This window comes from Conger conger, chromosome 5, assembly GCF_963514075.1.
Source record: "Conger conger chromosome 5, fConCon1.1, whole genome shotgun sequence".
In the NCBI taxonomy this organism is placed as follows: Eukaryota; Metazoa; Chordata; class Actinopteri; order Anguilliformes; family Congridae; genus Conger; species Conger conger.
Genome location: NC_083764.1, coordinates 35,168,878 through 35,183,021, shown reverse-complemented (window position 1 = coordinate 35,183,021; position 14,144 = coordinate 35,168,878). Strand labels below are relative to the sequence as shown.

Genomic DNA, 14,144 nt, shown 5'->3' with positions numbered 1-14,144 from the left:
AAATAGCTAGCCTACATGATTTTTTTGTCAAAATGAAAATAATTTTTACACACAGGCTAATATAAAAAAGCCCTAGCTCTGATTTCTGTTTTAATTAACTTTTGTTTAACCCCTTAAAAAAATTTTTTTTCCTGCGTAATGACACCGTACGATTTTCAGTATGCACAAATTATTTCAATTATGGCCAAAAATGTTGACGTTTTACAACAAATTTGCGATGCCTACGTCTAAATAGAGGACTTCCTTTGGGGGGTCTTCCAAGGTATCTCTTGTTTCTCTAACCTCTCGAGTATTCTTGAGTAAATATTTATGAGGAAGACAGGGAAAAAACCTTCGGCTCCGCAATAAAGGACATTTTCATCGATGTAACCCCAATTTATATCAGCTTCTAAGTTCACTCTCACAATGTACTAGTGAAATTGTGGAATGTGTTTGACTTGTTGATGGAGGTTGGGTATTTGACATCAATTAATGGACCTTTTTTTTAGGGGGAAAGTGACAGGCAAGGGGATAAAATGCAATACTTTAGTAAGCAAAATACAGTATTTTACGTAAGACCCATAACATCATTTAGTTCCCATGTGTTTCCAAATGTCCTTTTTGAAAAAGAAAAAGGACATAGCTTAGAAAAAACAATGCTGAATGCTCATTTTTGGTGATATTGTCATCAAAATTGAAAGGGAATTTGTCCAGTGTTTTGACTGCGCACACCAGGAACTGCCACAATAATCTGTATGCACTCACAAACCGAAAAATCTTTTCAGTGATAAAAAAAATCTTCCACTTCTATTGTTTGAGCTTCTGAAACTTTGTTTTAGTAATTCTGACTCTTAAAAAACAAACCCCAAAGGGTTAGCTTTCAGCAGACTTGTGAGTCAAAAGGGTTCAAGTAAAGTAGGCATTTTATTTTGGGTATGTAATTTTCAAACTTGTTTTAAGATAAGGGGTGATAATTAAGGGGTTAACAAGCTAGTGCTTGATGTAATTTTTTGACTTTTCATTCAAATTAAATATTTAGGCTAGCCTAAATATTATGATCAATAGATACTATTGTCACTTGCCTAATTATTTTGAAGTGAACATTGCTCAATACAATACATCATCGTAATAACTTTTGTAAATGTTGCATATTTGAATTGTTGTAATTCATATTTCAGTTAATTTACTACCAGAGCTGGCTGTAATGTTACTCAAGTGCGCTGATCCATTGTCATGCTTTACCTTGATGTGCCATCTAAATTGGGCCACACCATTATGTGGCTTCGCCTGTGAGTTGAGAGACACTAATATACTGTAATATCTTAACTACATTTCAATACATTTTTGAATGAGCAATGATGGGGACTGTCACTCCTTTTTTTTAACTAGTGATTGGGCAGTCCGGCTGACGGCTACAGACCCTCTGTGGTCATGTGACAGGAAGCAGGAGCGGCAGTGAGGAGGGGAGGGTCTGCCAGGTGGCCCCAGGGACTGTGCTGACGCTAAGCGCGGTTGACAGCAGCACTTTGGAGTATCATTGCTCCCTCAGTTCAGGGGGAGGCGTGCTCTGGCCCGTGTTGCTGCGTACTCGAGGCAGCACTGGGCTAACGATAGCCCCCTCCCTTACCCCCCACCTTCCCTGAAGCCAGCCACCCATTGGCTCCTGTCAGCAGCCTCGGCCTGCGATGATGCATGGCGTGCAAATCTCTTGTAACGTGCAGCCAGAGGCCTGAGGCCATGGTCTGCTGTTGAGAAGGCCTGAGTCTTCAGGATCTTGAGGGGTTTTTATACTAACTGTAACTGTCTACTGCTGGTGTAAGTTTATGCATTAGTCTGTAATGGCATACAGCTGAACCTTTCCTGTGCTCCTGACTGCAAAGGTGGAGGCTTTTTCGTTTCCTCTCAGATCTAAATAATGTGAAGTCTTAGCAACTCAGCTGTAGGCACTTCACGAAGCTGACACAGGTAAACCCTCATTTAGGAACTTGTAAGTGTTTTGAGGACCAATAATGATGTCACAGGCCTTGGGGGATTTTTCCTATAATTGGTGTGAAAGTACTGTATGTGAGGCAGGTCTCCCTTATGGGGTCCTGTGAGGGCTGTCACCCTAGTTCACAGTGAGTATGACCATTTGATCTGTCAGTCAAATTAAGCATGTCATTTGGTTGCAAAATGGCCTGGTTTCACCACCAGTTGATTGCAGTTTGAACATTATTAAGTAGATTTAGTCCCTCTTTAATTTGGACAATCATTTTAAGAAAATTATTTTTACGGGAGTGAGGCTAATTTAAATTTTATTTGAAAATTAAATGGTTTTAAAAGGCTAGTTTAGCCATGACATTAAAAATATGAAGCAATGAAAACATGAATTTGATGTATCACTAAAAATGTACGTCCCATTTCTATGTATTTAGTACTGACTGCTTAAGTGTGCAGTACATAAGAGTTCCTAGTACTCTTGCAGGTCTGGTGATGATGACATTTGGGTTTAAAAAAAAAAAAAAAAAGTTTGGTGTCATATAGTTATTTAATTCAATCAGCTAATAGATGTCTAACTTGTTTTGCTCTGCCATAAAAGTCCCAGGCGATATGAAAGGTGAGGAAATGTACATTTGTTGCATTTACCATGCATTGGTTGTGTGCTTTTGAGCCTTTTGAAATTCATGCATAGTATTATATGATGGCTTGGATAATACGTCCATTAAGTTCCGTAATTATGCTTTTAAAAGACACAAGAGAAAGAACTGTGCAAACTGGAGGCTTAGTCACATTGTAATAATCTATTTTCATAAAACAATCAGTAGATGGTGTTCTGTTCAGTGTGCCATCTCCTACAGGTACATCAGAAAACCCCTGTTTCTGGGTGCATGGACACCTACTAACCAGAAAGAAAGTAGCACTTAGCACCTACGCAGCTACAGCATGTATCTCACCAAATTTGTTGTGGCTATTTGTGGGGCAGACCAAAAGTTGTTGTACCAAAAATACCATTCAGACCCCATTCATTTCTGCCTCTAGCAAGCCCTCCACATGCTATGGACTGGATGACTACATGAGCATGACACATAGAGACCAATAACATACAATGCACAATAATCATTTTGTATAGCTTGTATCATGAAACATACCAGGGTGCTTAACTAGACAATTAAAATGAAAGAATCTACAAAAAGAACAAGCTAGGACAACAGGTACAAGAGAACAGTTCTACGGACCTACAATGGGGTGCAAATATTTGGGCACCCCTGGTTTAAATGTATGTTACAATGAATGTTGAGTTAAACATGAGACCCTTGGGAACCCTTTTGGATTATTCTTGTTACTTTTTAAAAAGATGAAGAAGATAAGGCCCAGACCCAGGTGATTTACTTGTTAGGGCTTCAATGAATCAGGTGAGTATAATTCCAGGGCTGAAATTTTTAATTCTGAAGTTACTCCATGCCAAGTGCAGTGGCTGTTCTGTCTGTTATTAACAACCATAGGTTCCTCTAAACTGTTGTACAAGGATTTCAGAATGAAGATGGTTCATAGGGCTTGGAAGTCTGACCCAGAGCAAAACCATTGCCAATATATGGATTTCCAGATAAAAGCACAATATCTCTATGGAAAAAATGAATGGCCTTTTCACATAACTGTCACTGTCTAATTTAAGATGGTGTTTAATATTTGGCAGTTTTTATCTGGACTCATTTCTCTCTTAAGCACTGGATTCCAATGCTGCTTTCCAACCAAAATAACCATTTTGGTAGCCAAATGCTAAGACCACAGCATCAGAAACAGTATTACAAAATACTGTTTACAGGGGTGACATGGCTCAGGCAGTAAGAGCAGTCGTCTGGCAGTCGGAGGGTCGCCGGTTCGATCCCCCCGCCCGGGCTGTGTCGAAGTGTCCCTGAGCAAGACACCTAACCCCCAAATGCTCCTGATGAGCTGGTCGGTGCCTTGCATGGCAGCCAATCGCCGTCAGTGTGTGAGTGTGTGTATGAATGGGTGAATGAGAAGCATCAAGCGCTTTGGATAAAGGCGCCGACCATTTACCATTTACAAAATGGAAGATAAATAGAACAGTTGCAGGGTCTGGAAGACCAAGAAGGATTTCAGATAGAATGGCCTGAGAAGTGGTGAGAAATGATCTGAAGCCAGAAGCCTTTTGGAACAATGTGCTTTGTATGAATGAAACAGAAATTGTTTCTTTCTTTTTTGCAAGTTGTTATAGTTGCCTGTGGAGGAGTTACAAAATTCTAATTGACCGGGTTCCCAAAATTTTGCACAGGGCCTTTTTCCTTTTTTTAATATTTTGAAACTGTAAAAAATAAAAATAAAAAGTAATCTTGCTTTAAAATGTGAAGAAATGTGCTGTCCTTTGTTTAACATTGTACCGTTTAGAGGTCAGGTTAGCTTCTGTTTACTTAGATATTAATTGTAGAAGGCTTTTTGTCCAGGGGTGCCCAAATTCTTGCACTGTAGGTTCAGATGTGCCTATGAAAGATCTGTGAAAGATTACCCGGAAGTCGGCAGTCGCAACAAAATCAATTGCAACAAAATCCCTGCTGCGCTTGCAGATTGCAGAGCATGCTGTGCCTCACTAGGATCTAGACATTGACCGCATAGCAGGTGGCAACAGCAAATAAACACGGTTTGTCTGCCAAATAGTGGCATCATCCATCACATTTCATAATTTGGTAACTCACTGTGTTCCTGTGCACTGTGAATATGTGCCCTCTAAAAGTAAGGTAACAGTAGAGTGAAATGTGTTATTTTTGCTGTATACTTGAGGTATTTGAGGTCAAAACATCCATATGAGGCAAAAGTACAGACAATCAGCTTTTATTTCATGGTACATATGTTTTACCATTTTGCAGAAACACTAATATCCAGAACACAGAAATATCCACCTAAAGCATTAGCCTTCTGTTCTGAAAACTATATTTTGGATGTGAAAAAATACATCCAACACACATTAGGCATTAACAGGCCTACCTAGCTAAAGCAGGGATCTGAAGCTAAGCTCTTGGAACACTGCTAGTTTTTGGTGTCTTTCAGTCCACATATCTTGTTTACCAAGACCTAAATTGGCTGCTGATGGAAAGGAAACCACAGGAATCTGCAGGAAATGTGCCCAATCGTGGAGTTTTCTCCACTGCTCCTGACGAGCCTCGCAAGTGTGTGTGTGTGTGTGTGTGTGTGTGTGAATGGGTGAATAAGAAGCATGAATTGTACAGCGCTTTGGATAAAGGCGCTATATAAATGCAGACCATTTACCATCAGAGATGGATTTTGAGATTCCTGAGCCTGAGCTGAAGCACTAGCCCTCAGTGTGGAGATGCCCCATGACCCCGCTCTTTTCTCTGTTGCCTCCTCAGGTGCCTGTGGTCTGCCTGTGCCATCTGTGCCCTTATATAAAGTGAGTGCACAGCTTTGCTTGGGAGCTTCATAGTGAAATGAATAAATTGTTGGCAATCCTTTGCTGAATGTGTGTTCAGTGATGTGACAGAGCTACAAATACAATAGGGCACTTCCAAGTAGGGAAAAGAGTAAAAGTAGGGGATACTTTTAAGATAGTCAATTTAAAAGTGGCATAGAAATTTCAGACAGTTTCACCTGTAGTTCTTAGGAGGGATATAAAATATGCACGTTGGATTTCAGAGAACCGGATTACCTGGAACCACGTCATAATTGATTTGACTTCTTGGAAGAAATGACAGTGTATGAAATTTCATAAAATGTGGGGAGATTATTTCACCTGTGGTACGACTAAAAGGTCACAAGAGGAAGTACTTAGCATTGACGCAATGTTTCTCTTGAAGTCAAGTATGATGACACTGAATTCCATCTCCAGTTAGCGCGCTGATTAGAGCTGCAGATGGGCTTATTAATACTCTGACTCCTGTTGAGGACCATCGAGGTTGAGGAAGGGTTCCCACTCCGCAGCTGTATCTCTCACAAGTGACCTGTCAATCACATGGGATTCTGCCTTTAATCTCTTCATTACTCTAAATGCACCCACAGGTCACCTGCTCACGATGCGTTTGTGGATTGAGAAGCGCAGTTTGAGTGCGTAATACAAAGTGGCACACCTGTTAATCATTCTGAAAATGGGAATGTCTTGGACTTTAATTGGTAACTGTACCATTTGCTTATGTGGTATTAGTCTATTTAATTAGGAAATGATTGATTTTCATTGAAAATAGTATATCCATTTGAAAATCCGTTAGTGGTTGCAAATATTTTCCCCATTCCTTGAACGTTTCCTTTCATGAAATTCTATTTGAACAGGACTGCATTCCACTAAATTTCTTATACAAATCAGCTTTTGATTCTTACGTGGCATACTGTCATCATACTCTATTAAAGGCAAATATGGTGCACATAAATCACTACAATACAGTAAAAAAGGTTAGCATTTGAATAGCCTTGATCTACCTCTATCTCTGATTTGATGGTTCCATTTCCGTTGGGGAAATCCTGGGTTTTGCATTAAAATGAACAAAAATAAATGTTACATTAATTTAAGCAAACATAAACACATGCATTCTGGTTATCCATAAAATATCTGCCAGTGTCTTTCTGGTGACTTCTTCTTTTGTGATTCATCAACAGTTTCTTTGAGTTTTATAATGTTACCATGGCCACCTGTAATGCTATCTGAACCAACTTACTTTGATATTTGAGTTTCATTAGGACAATTCATAAAATGATTGTGCTATGGAAAATATACCACCTGCTCCTCTGTGGACTAAGCCTGGCAGGATTCACTGCTATTTCATGAATCATTGGTGTACTTTTGTACAAATGGGTATATATTTCAGTATGTTTAGAATTTTAAATCCCATGGCTTAAATATTAATATACAGATTGGCAAGCTGTTACTACATTACAGACTCAAAGTGGAAACTGCAAGTAATGTACTGTACAAGAGAACACATGTTGCCACTTAATGACACGTTACATGCTGCTGTATTAAGTTCGTGGCAGCCAGTGTTTTGTAGATATTGTAGACCTCAAAAACATTTGAGAAACTGTTCATTACTCACCAAGAGCTTGCACGCTTTTATAATGCAAAAATAACATACGTAAAAATTTTCCTTAGTTATTTGGAGGTGAAACGTGCCATATCAATTTCTGAGATGCAGAGCTTGATGGTCTTCCAGTGCATCTTCATGAACCTAAGAAGAGTAGTCATATGCTAACATGGCCATTTTGTTGAGCTGGTCTGGTGTATTGGAACCAATGAAATACTGTAAAAAAGTGAAAACCTCGCATTTTGGTCCTTTTGGTCGGCTAAACTGCACCAGGCAAGATCAATCGAGCACAGAAACGTATTTGAATCCAAAACTATGGGATATTTGACCCAGCTCTGGTTGGAAGAACAATCCAGGCAAAAATACTGCCGGGCCGCCATTTTAAGAATGGATCATTTCCTTTTAAGAATTGATCACTGCCCTTACTCAGCAAATGATCTGTCCCATAAACAGCAGCCTAGCGCCAAACAGCATGCTCCTCGCTGTGAAGGACTATCATGATGCTAGCAGTCTGGCGGGCAGATGAAGGGCTCTTATGATCCGAGCAATGTGGCAAGGTCGAGCCTGAGAGCATAACTGGGTCCTGGGGCAGGTGTCACACAAGCGACCTTGTTCACTACCTCTTTGTAGAAACTTGTGATTCATCTAGCCTCTCCGTCCCCCCACCCATCCCTCTCTCACACACACACACAAGCAAAATGTATGACCTCTACATTATAATGCTCATGGTTAGGTTTTTTTTGTTTTGTTTTTGTCTCAAATGTCCTACATACATCTATAGCCTAGGGATAGGATAGAGTTCTGCAGTTCATAAAATAAAAACTTTGCCATTGTCTCCAGCCACTGTCAGTGGCGTAATGAAGACATGCATACAAAGGCCCATTTTGTTTCCTTCTTTTCTTTGTAAGCGTATTTTTAGGTTAGTGATGGACGTCTGACAGCTTGGCTGGAGGGAAGACAGTGGGGTCAAAGAAATCAGAGAGTGGATGGACAGGTGCCCTCCCCTTCTTCTCCCGAAAAACCAGGTGTGCCCCAGACAGGTATTCTTTCAGCGGCAACTGATGTGGAGATGCTGACTAAGGCCATTGTGGACCCTTACCTACAAGCCCCTTCTTTCTTTGCCAATGGAAAGAAAGGAGACGGCCTTCCTCAGTGAAGCCAGGTCTTCAAGGCATTTCCAGTGAAGCTCATGTTGCAAACTTGGAGAGGCTGCAGTGTTTCAATGAACATCCTGTATTCAACCCAGCTTTCTCAGAAAACATTATGATTATGACTAAGACATTTGGGACAAGGGACGGAAATTAATGGGGGCTCATAATAAATGACAAATTGCCATTGAAATTGGGATGATGGGGGATGATGTTTGGATTTTGTTCTGTATTTCTAAAGCATGTCCAGAATTTCATTTATTTCTTATTTTAGCAAAGTAGTCAAAATTGGCCAGCTTGGCATCGCTACATGCACAACTCTACTCCTCCTGGGGTGTTGTTTACTTCAGTGACTTTTTGCTGTGCAACTGACCAAAATGGAGCATATTTTAAATTTGCAACCCACCAGCTGAGTCACAGGAAACAGATCAAAATGAAGTCGCAGACATTGTACTGTAATCTATTCTAGCATGGCAAAATTATCTTTTTGTTTCAGTTCTGCACATGTTTTGAGCATACCTTCCCCTGTTCTTTACTGCTGGGCCAGTAGGGAGAGGAAACCTTTGACCAGTACTTATAACCAGCTGACTCATGGCAGCAAATCAGTCTATAGTATACTAGTGTTACACTGAAACCTTGGTACTTTCTCTACTTACTTTTATTTTTACAAACTGCTCGGTATTTTCGGATTTTCCAACGCTCGATAGTTATACAGTAGGTCAAATCTGCCTTGGGCATGACACATTTCAGAATCTGATTGGTTAATAGCAATGATAAAATAACTAATATACCATGCCAGTTCTAATGCTTGTTTGCAGTTATATTTCTATTATCACTCCATGCCGAAGCAGTCATTCAAGTCAAAATGGAGAACCATTACATGCAAGCCTATGCATGTCAATCACATTGCAGCAATGTTGCACAGGATTTGTAAGCAAGCAGGGACGCAGAGCAGACTGCCTCCGCTTCCACATAATTCAGAAACTATCTGATGCAGGTCTTGATTTGTAAGAGAGATTTATGACTGTTAGTGGGCAGAACTGCTAAAGTTCTGTCGGGTGACCGAAAGTTGTGGACCAGAGAAGGTAGAGCAGCACTCACCACACCGAGAAATGCACCTTCCCAAAATAATAAAATGAGTAGACTTACACAACATGATCCCACTGATTTTGGACAGTTTTTCAGTCTTTGCACAATGGGAACATACGAATAAAAATCAAAAAGTCATATGCTCTTGTTTGCTCTCTCTATCTAGCTAGCTAGCGAGTTTGACTGAACAACGTTACAGTTTACTAACGTTGCATAGCAACCGCCCAGCACTATCTGGATTAACAGGGAATTATTTTCTTGTAAATTATAATTGTAATGACATTGTTAATAAAAAATGCTTTTAATTGGATTGTGTCTATAATATCTTCTTATTTTATGAAAGCATGTGGCATATTGTAATTTTATCACATAAAATGACAATATACCATGGCCTGTCATGAGTTATTGCTTAAGTATAACCATGGTTATGAGTTTGAGTGCCATTCACACTGGGATGCATAGCTAGGGAGAGACCAGCTCAATTAAATTAAATGGAATGATGCACAGCTAAACAGAATTCACATTGTGCAGGGCATTCTGTTTCTGAACTATTATGCTTATTTTAGCAGTGTTAGAGATGTAGTATCAAATCAGTATGTTTCAGTATCAAGTATCCTGATACAAAACCGGGTATTGGTATCGACATCAAAAGTTTGATATCGTGACAACACTAGTGAATACCGGAAATACGGTGTATACTTCGTTCTCATGTTTCAGCTAGCACAAATGCATGAGATGTTGATAGAAAAAATGTGCACAGTACTTTTTATATCAGTGAATAAAATACTAGCCACAAAAAAAACTTACTTCCATAGTGTATCCATAATTTTTTTGTTTATTTCTGACCAAGAGCGCTTGAATGTGTGACATGTCGTAATCACAAAGGAAACAGAGGCTATACTGCAAGATGCAAACCACTAGTCTGCACTTAGACCTGATATTTCATGGTTTAATTTCAAATCCAATGTGCTGGAGAGCCAAAAGAACAGAAATTATACCACTGTCCAAATAGTTATGGACTGCACTGTGTACTGTATATTACATTGGTCTGGATTAATCAACATTGGTGGTTTACTTCAGGTAAAAAAATATGGACAAATTCAAATTCATTGATGGACAAATTTTGATTAAATCTAATACATAGATTTAATGCAATGTATAAAATAATATATTAAATTATGTTCTATATGCATACAATTACTGATTTGCCAAAATGAACATTAGATTTATGGTTTATCTGGTTCTTTTTCTTGGTCAGAAAATGCAGTTATTTTAAAGTTAATATCTTATAGCTGCACCAATATTTTAAAAGGTTGAAATAAAAACTTTTCTGTGGCCTGCCATTGCCCTTTGAAGATATCTAGGAAAGATTTGTTCATGTTTTTATTTTTCCCTGAGCGCTTTATCTTAAACTCATTTAAGGTATCTGAAATTGAATTTGAGATATTACATCTGGTGCTTTGTATTGCTGATAGAGATCTTAAACTGTTGAGAGATATCTTAAAATATTTACAGATAGTAGAAATGCTCAGAATGGATCAAAATAGAATGAAATAGAATGGAAGTGGAACATAGAGTGTACATAGGTTTATTTACAAATTGTGAGAGTACTGTAAGAGCAATAAAAATGCAAAAAAAGGGAAAATAAGAAAAGATTGTTGATATTTCGTGCCAGAAATTGACTTGCGTTTTTCGCCACTGACATTTCATCAATGTATCCTCAACATTTTCGCTTGGCCAAAATTGTATGATATCACTTGGGTTTTGCAGCACCTTGTTTGACAAGGGTTTCATGCACACTGCTTCACTAGCTTGTGTGCAGTATCATATGTGGGCTCAATTCTGATTTAAAAAGTCAGTGGTATTGTGAGCATTTGGGAATTTCAGGCTCACCCAATTTTGTCTTAAATAGTTTCAAAAAATGGCTGAAAAGGTTAAGCCTGAAAATAAAGTTTAACATAACAACACAAAATATAGGCATTTTAAAATGTAATACAGGCAAAATACTTGCAGACATGCTATATTGCTGGAATATTTGGTATGATTTGAGGTGATATATAGCTTTTTCATAGCAATACGAACATACATTTTTAAGTTAAAATAAAGTAAGATCATGCTTTTTATGTGTATTATATTGGCCTGTTCTTTTCCTGCATTCAATATTTAATTTTCTTGAGCTAATTCTTTACAGATGTTATTGACTACTTGCACTAAAATGAGAAGTGCATAGTACTGTACCTTTAGCTATGATAGCTCCATTGTCTATTATGTATCCAAAAGAAATAACAAACACTCATTTTTATATTTTATATCTTATTTATCATGTGTTGTTTAAACTCAGGGAATCCAGGCAGGCCTTGAGCAACCAACACTGGGGCAATAGCTGGCTAGGTTGTTTCAGCTGTCCGAACAGTTTTTTCTCTCTTGTGATAAATCCACCTTCTAAAGCCTGCATTTGTCCTCCTCATCCTAATGTGCTCCTAGCCACAGCCAAGATGTCAACAGCAGGGAATGTGTCCCCTCCCCCCTCACTGCTGAGAGCAGGGCTTGACTTTGAGGCACAGTCCTTGGTTCCAGCACCATTATATCACTTCTCCTCCTTCCTCCGCTTCAGTTCCAGGTGCCCCGGGCATCTGACGCCTTTTAAGAGCCCGTCCCCTAAAAACGCAGGATTAATTTGCGTTCCTCCGAGGGTCCTCCCCCCACGTTTTTGGCAAGGAGGAAGTGCTGTAACAGCTTGCTGGAATAAGGTGACATTTCCGAGCACGCAAAGTAGCAGGCGGAAGTCTTGCGGGAGCCGAGGAGTTCCTCAAAGCTTGGCACCTTTTGACTTTGCTTGGAGTAAAACAGATGCTAACAGCCTTAGTTATGGTGTAGATGGCGGCTCTGGCACCAGCCTGCGAAGCTCTCTTAATGAAGGGGATTGTCTGGGCTCCTGAGCGGGGGCTTGAGACGATGTCCTTCGGAAATGAGATGGCTGACAGGGCCAGTTATTTTTAATGGGGGGGCTTAGGGGCTGACATTGGGCGGGTTAATGACTGATTCAAATGTTTGTGCTGCTTTGACGTTAAGTGGGACACAGAGGCACAGATTAGTTTGTCAAGCAAGTGAGTAGCTAAACAGACAAGGGAACCAGTTCTGGGTATACAGACTATTTGGATCAAAGTTGTTTCCTTTATTTTGTGCATGGCATGGTGACTTAAGTACAAATAAAGTCAGCATGTACGAAAGGTGACAAAATACCTGATTTGTTTGGCTGTGGTAGGATTGATGCCCACACACAGACTAAACTTCCAGCAATATTCTCCCCAGAGACATTGGAATCCAAGGGCTAAATTCAATTCAATTTAATACAAAGTTTTTATCCATGTCTATGACACAACACACTTAGATTCTGTGTAGATGGTGGAAGTGTTGCTCTCCCTGTAGCTCTCCACTGCATTATTTTTTATTGTACTCTTTGTTATTTCAGCTATCAGGCTCTATCTGGTTTGGGCTTCAAATTTTGCTAAAGTTTGTCGGGTATTAAAGACGTTGTGCTTTAGGGGCATGTGGTAGTGTTCCCTTATTGGTCCAAAGATACTGCAGTGCTGGGGCAGGTTTGCAGTTGTACTTCTGCATACCTAATTGAAAACAGGAGTAGCTTAATGTCATTAAAAAATGGTTCTTGTACATGGGTGACCCAGAGACCTCTTCAACAGGGTTTAAAAGAGGAGAAATTAAATGCAGTCTTCACATTCTGACCAGGTGATTGTGTTTGAAGGATTTTGCCAGTGCCATCCAAGATATCCATATTAATTCATCTTCAAAATATAAATAACTGTGGTCAGGCGATGGCAACTAAAAACACTGATAAATGGTTTCAGATGCTAATTTCATGACCATCAAGTCAGCAAAAATATCTTAACTATTTTCTGAGGCAAATGCCTAGTGGACTGAACACAACCTTGTTGGATTGTTTATTACGTCATGTTTATTGTGTGATTGTTTTTCCCTCATTTAAGTTCATGGAGTTAAAGTTGACCGTGTGGCGAATCTAACACTTTTGAAGGTGCTTGCTCCGAACAGAGGCATTATTCATTTTCGCTGTCTCAGGTGACTGCTGCAGTAACGTCTCAATGTATCATACATTCTTGGTCATTAATCAGTTTGCTGAAACTGAAACACAATTTTCTCTCTTGTATCCAAAGTCAACAGTGGATAGAACTAATTTCCATATAAGGGATATTTTTCTATACATTAGGCCTACTGTAGGTCACATTTCATCATGTAGCTTCAATATGTGTAGACAAAGTTAAAAATATTAAAGATGGAATATTATTGATCAAAATCATATATTCATATATATATATCGGTAGAGTATATTGTCTGGCACATTTTCTGTACACATCTATGGGGTGGACAGTCCATTTTCTGAGTTTCACGAGAATTAAAAACAAACAAAAATGAATACAAATGACAGCTCTACCCTTTTCCACTGTCATGGCAAAATCAGGCATGTCTCTGCCTGGTTTTACATTATAATTTGAAGACTTTGGCTCCATGGCACATCTAGTTCTGGCCTGGCTACAAGCAGGCCGGGGGCAGGGTTAGCAAACAGCAGTCTGTGCCAAATCTGTTGGGAAGATGAAAATGTTACAGGTTTTGGATGATATTCCATGATGTGTACTTAGCTGCTGGAACAATGCAGTCCACACTATAGCCTATGTTTATTCTTATCCATCTTTCATTGTTGTTCTCTCTAAAAATATAAATGTTTAACAATAGATACACACTCAGTGACCACTTTAGTTATTTGTTAGACTTATTTTTTGGACTTTTTTTGCTCTTCTGTTGCAGTAGCCCATCCACTTCATGCTTCAACGTGTTGTGTTCAGAGATGCTCTTCTGCATTCCACTGTTGCAA

The 14,144-nt window shown here is 39.2% G+C and overlaps 1 protein-coding gene across 1 annotated transcript in view; it reads left to right on the top strand.

The window, feature by feature from the left end:
* The window catches only part of rps6kc1 (ribosomal protein S6 kinase polypeptide 1), a 122,434-nt gene extending 114,436 nt beyond the window's left edge, over positions 1-7,998 (top strand). The window contains exon 17 of the transcript XR_009708768.1: positions 7,921-7,998. The gene's annotated coding sequence lies outside the window, so the exon portion shown is untranslated. The remainder of the gene's footprint in view (positions 1-7,920) is intronic.
* The last annotated feature ends 6,146 nt before the right edge of the window (positions 7,999-14,144 follow it).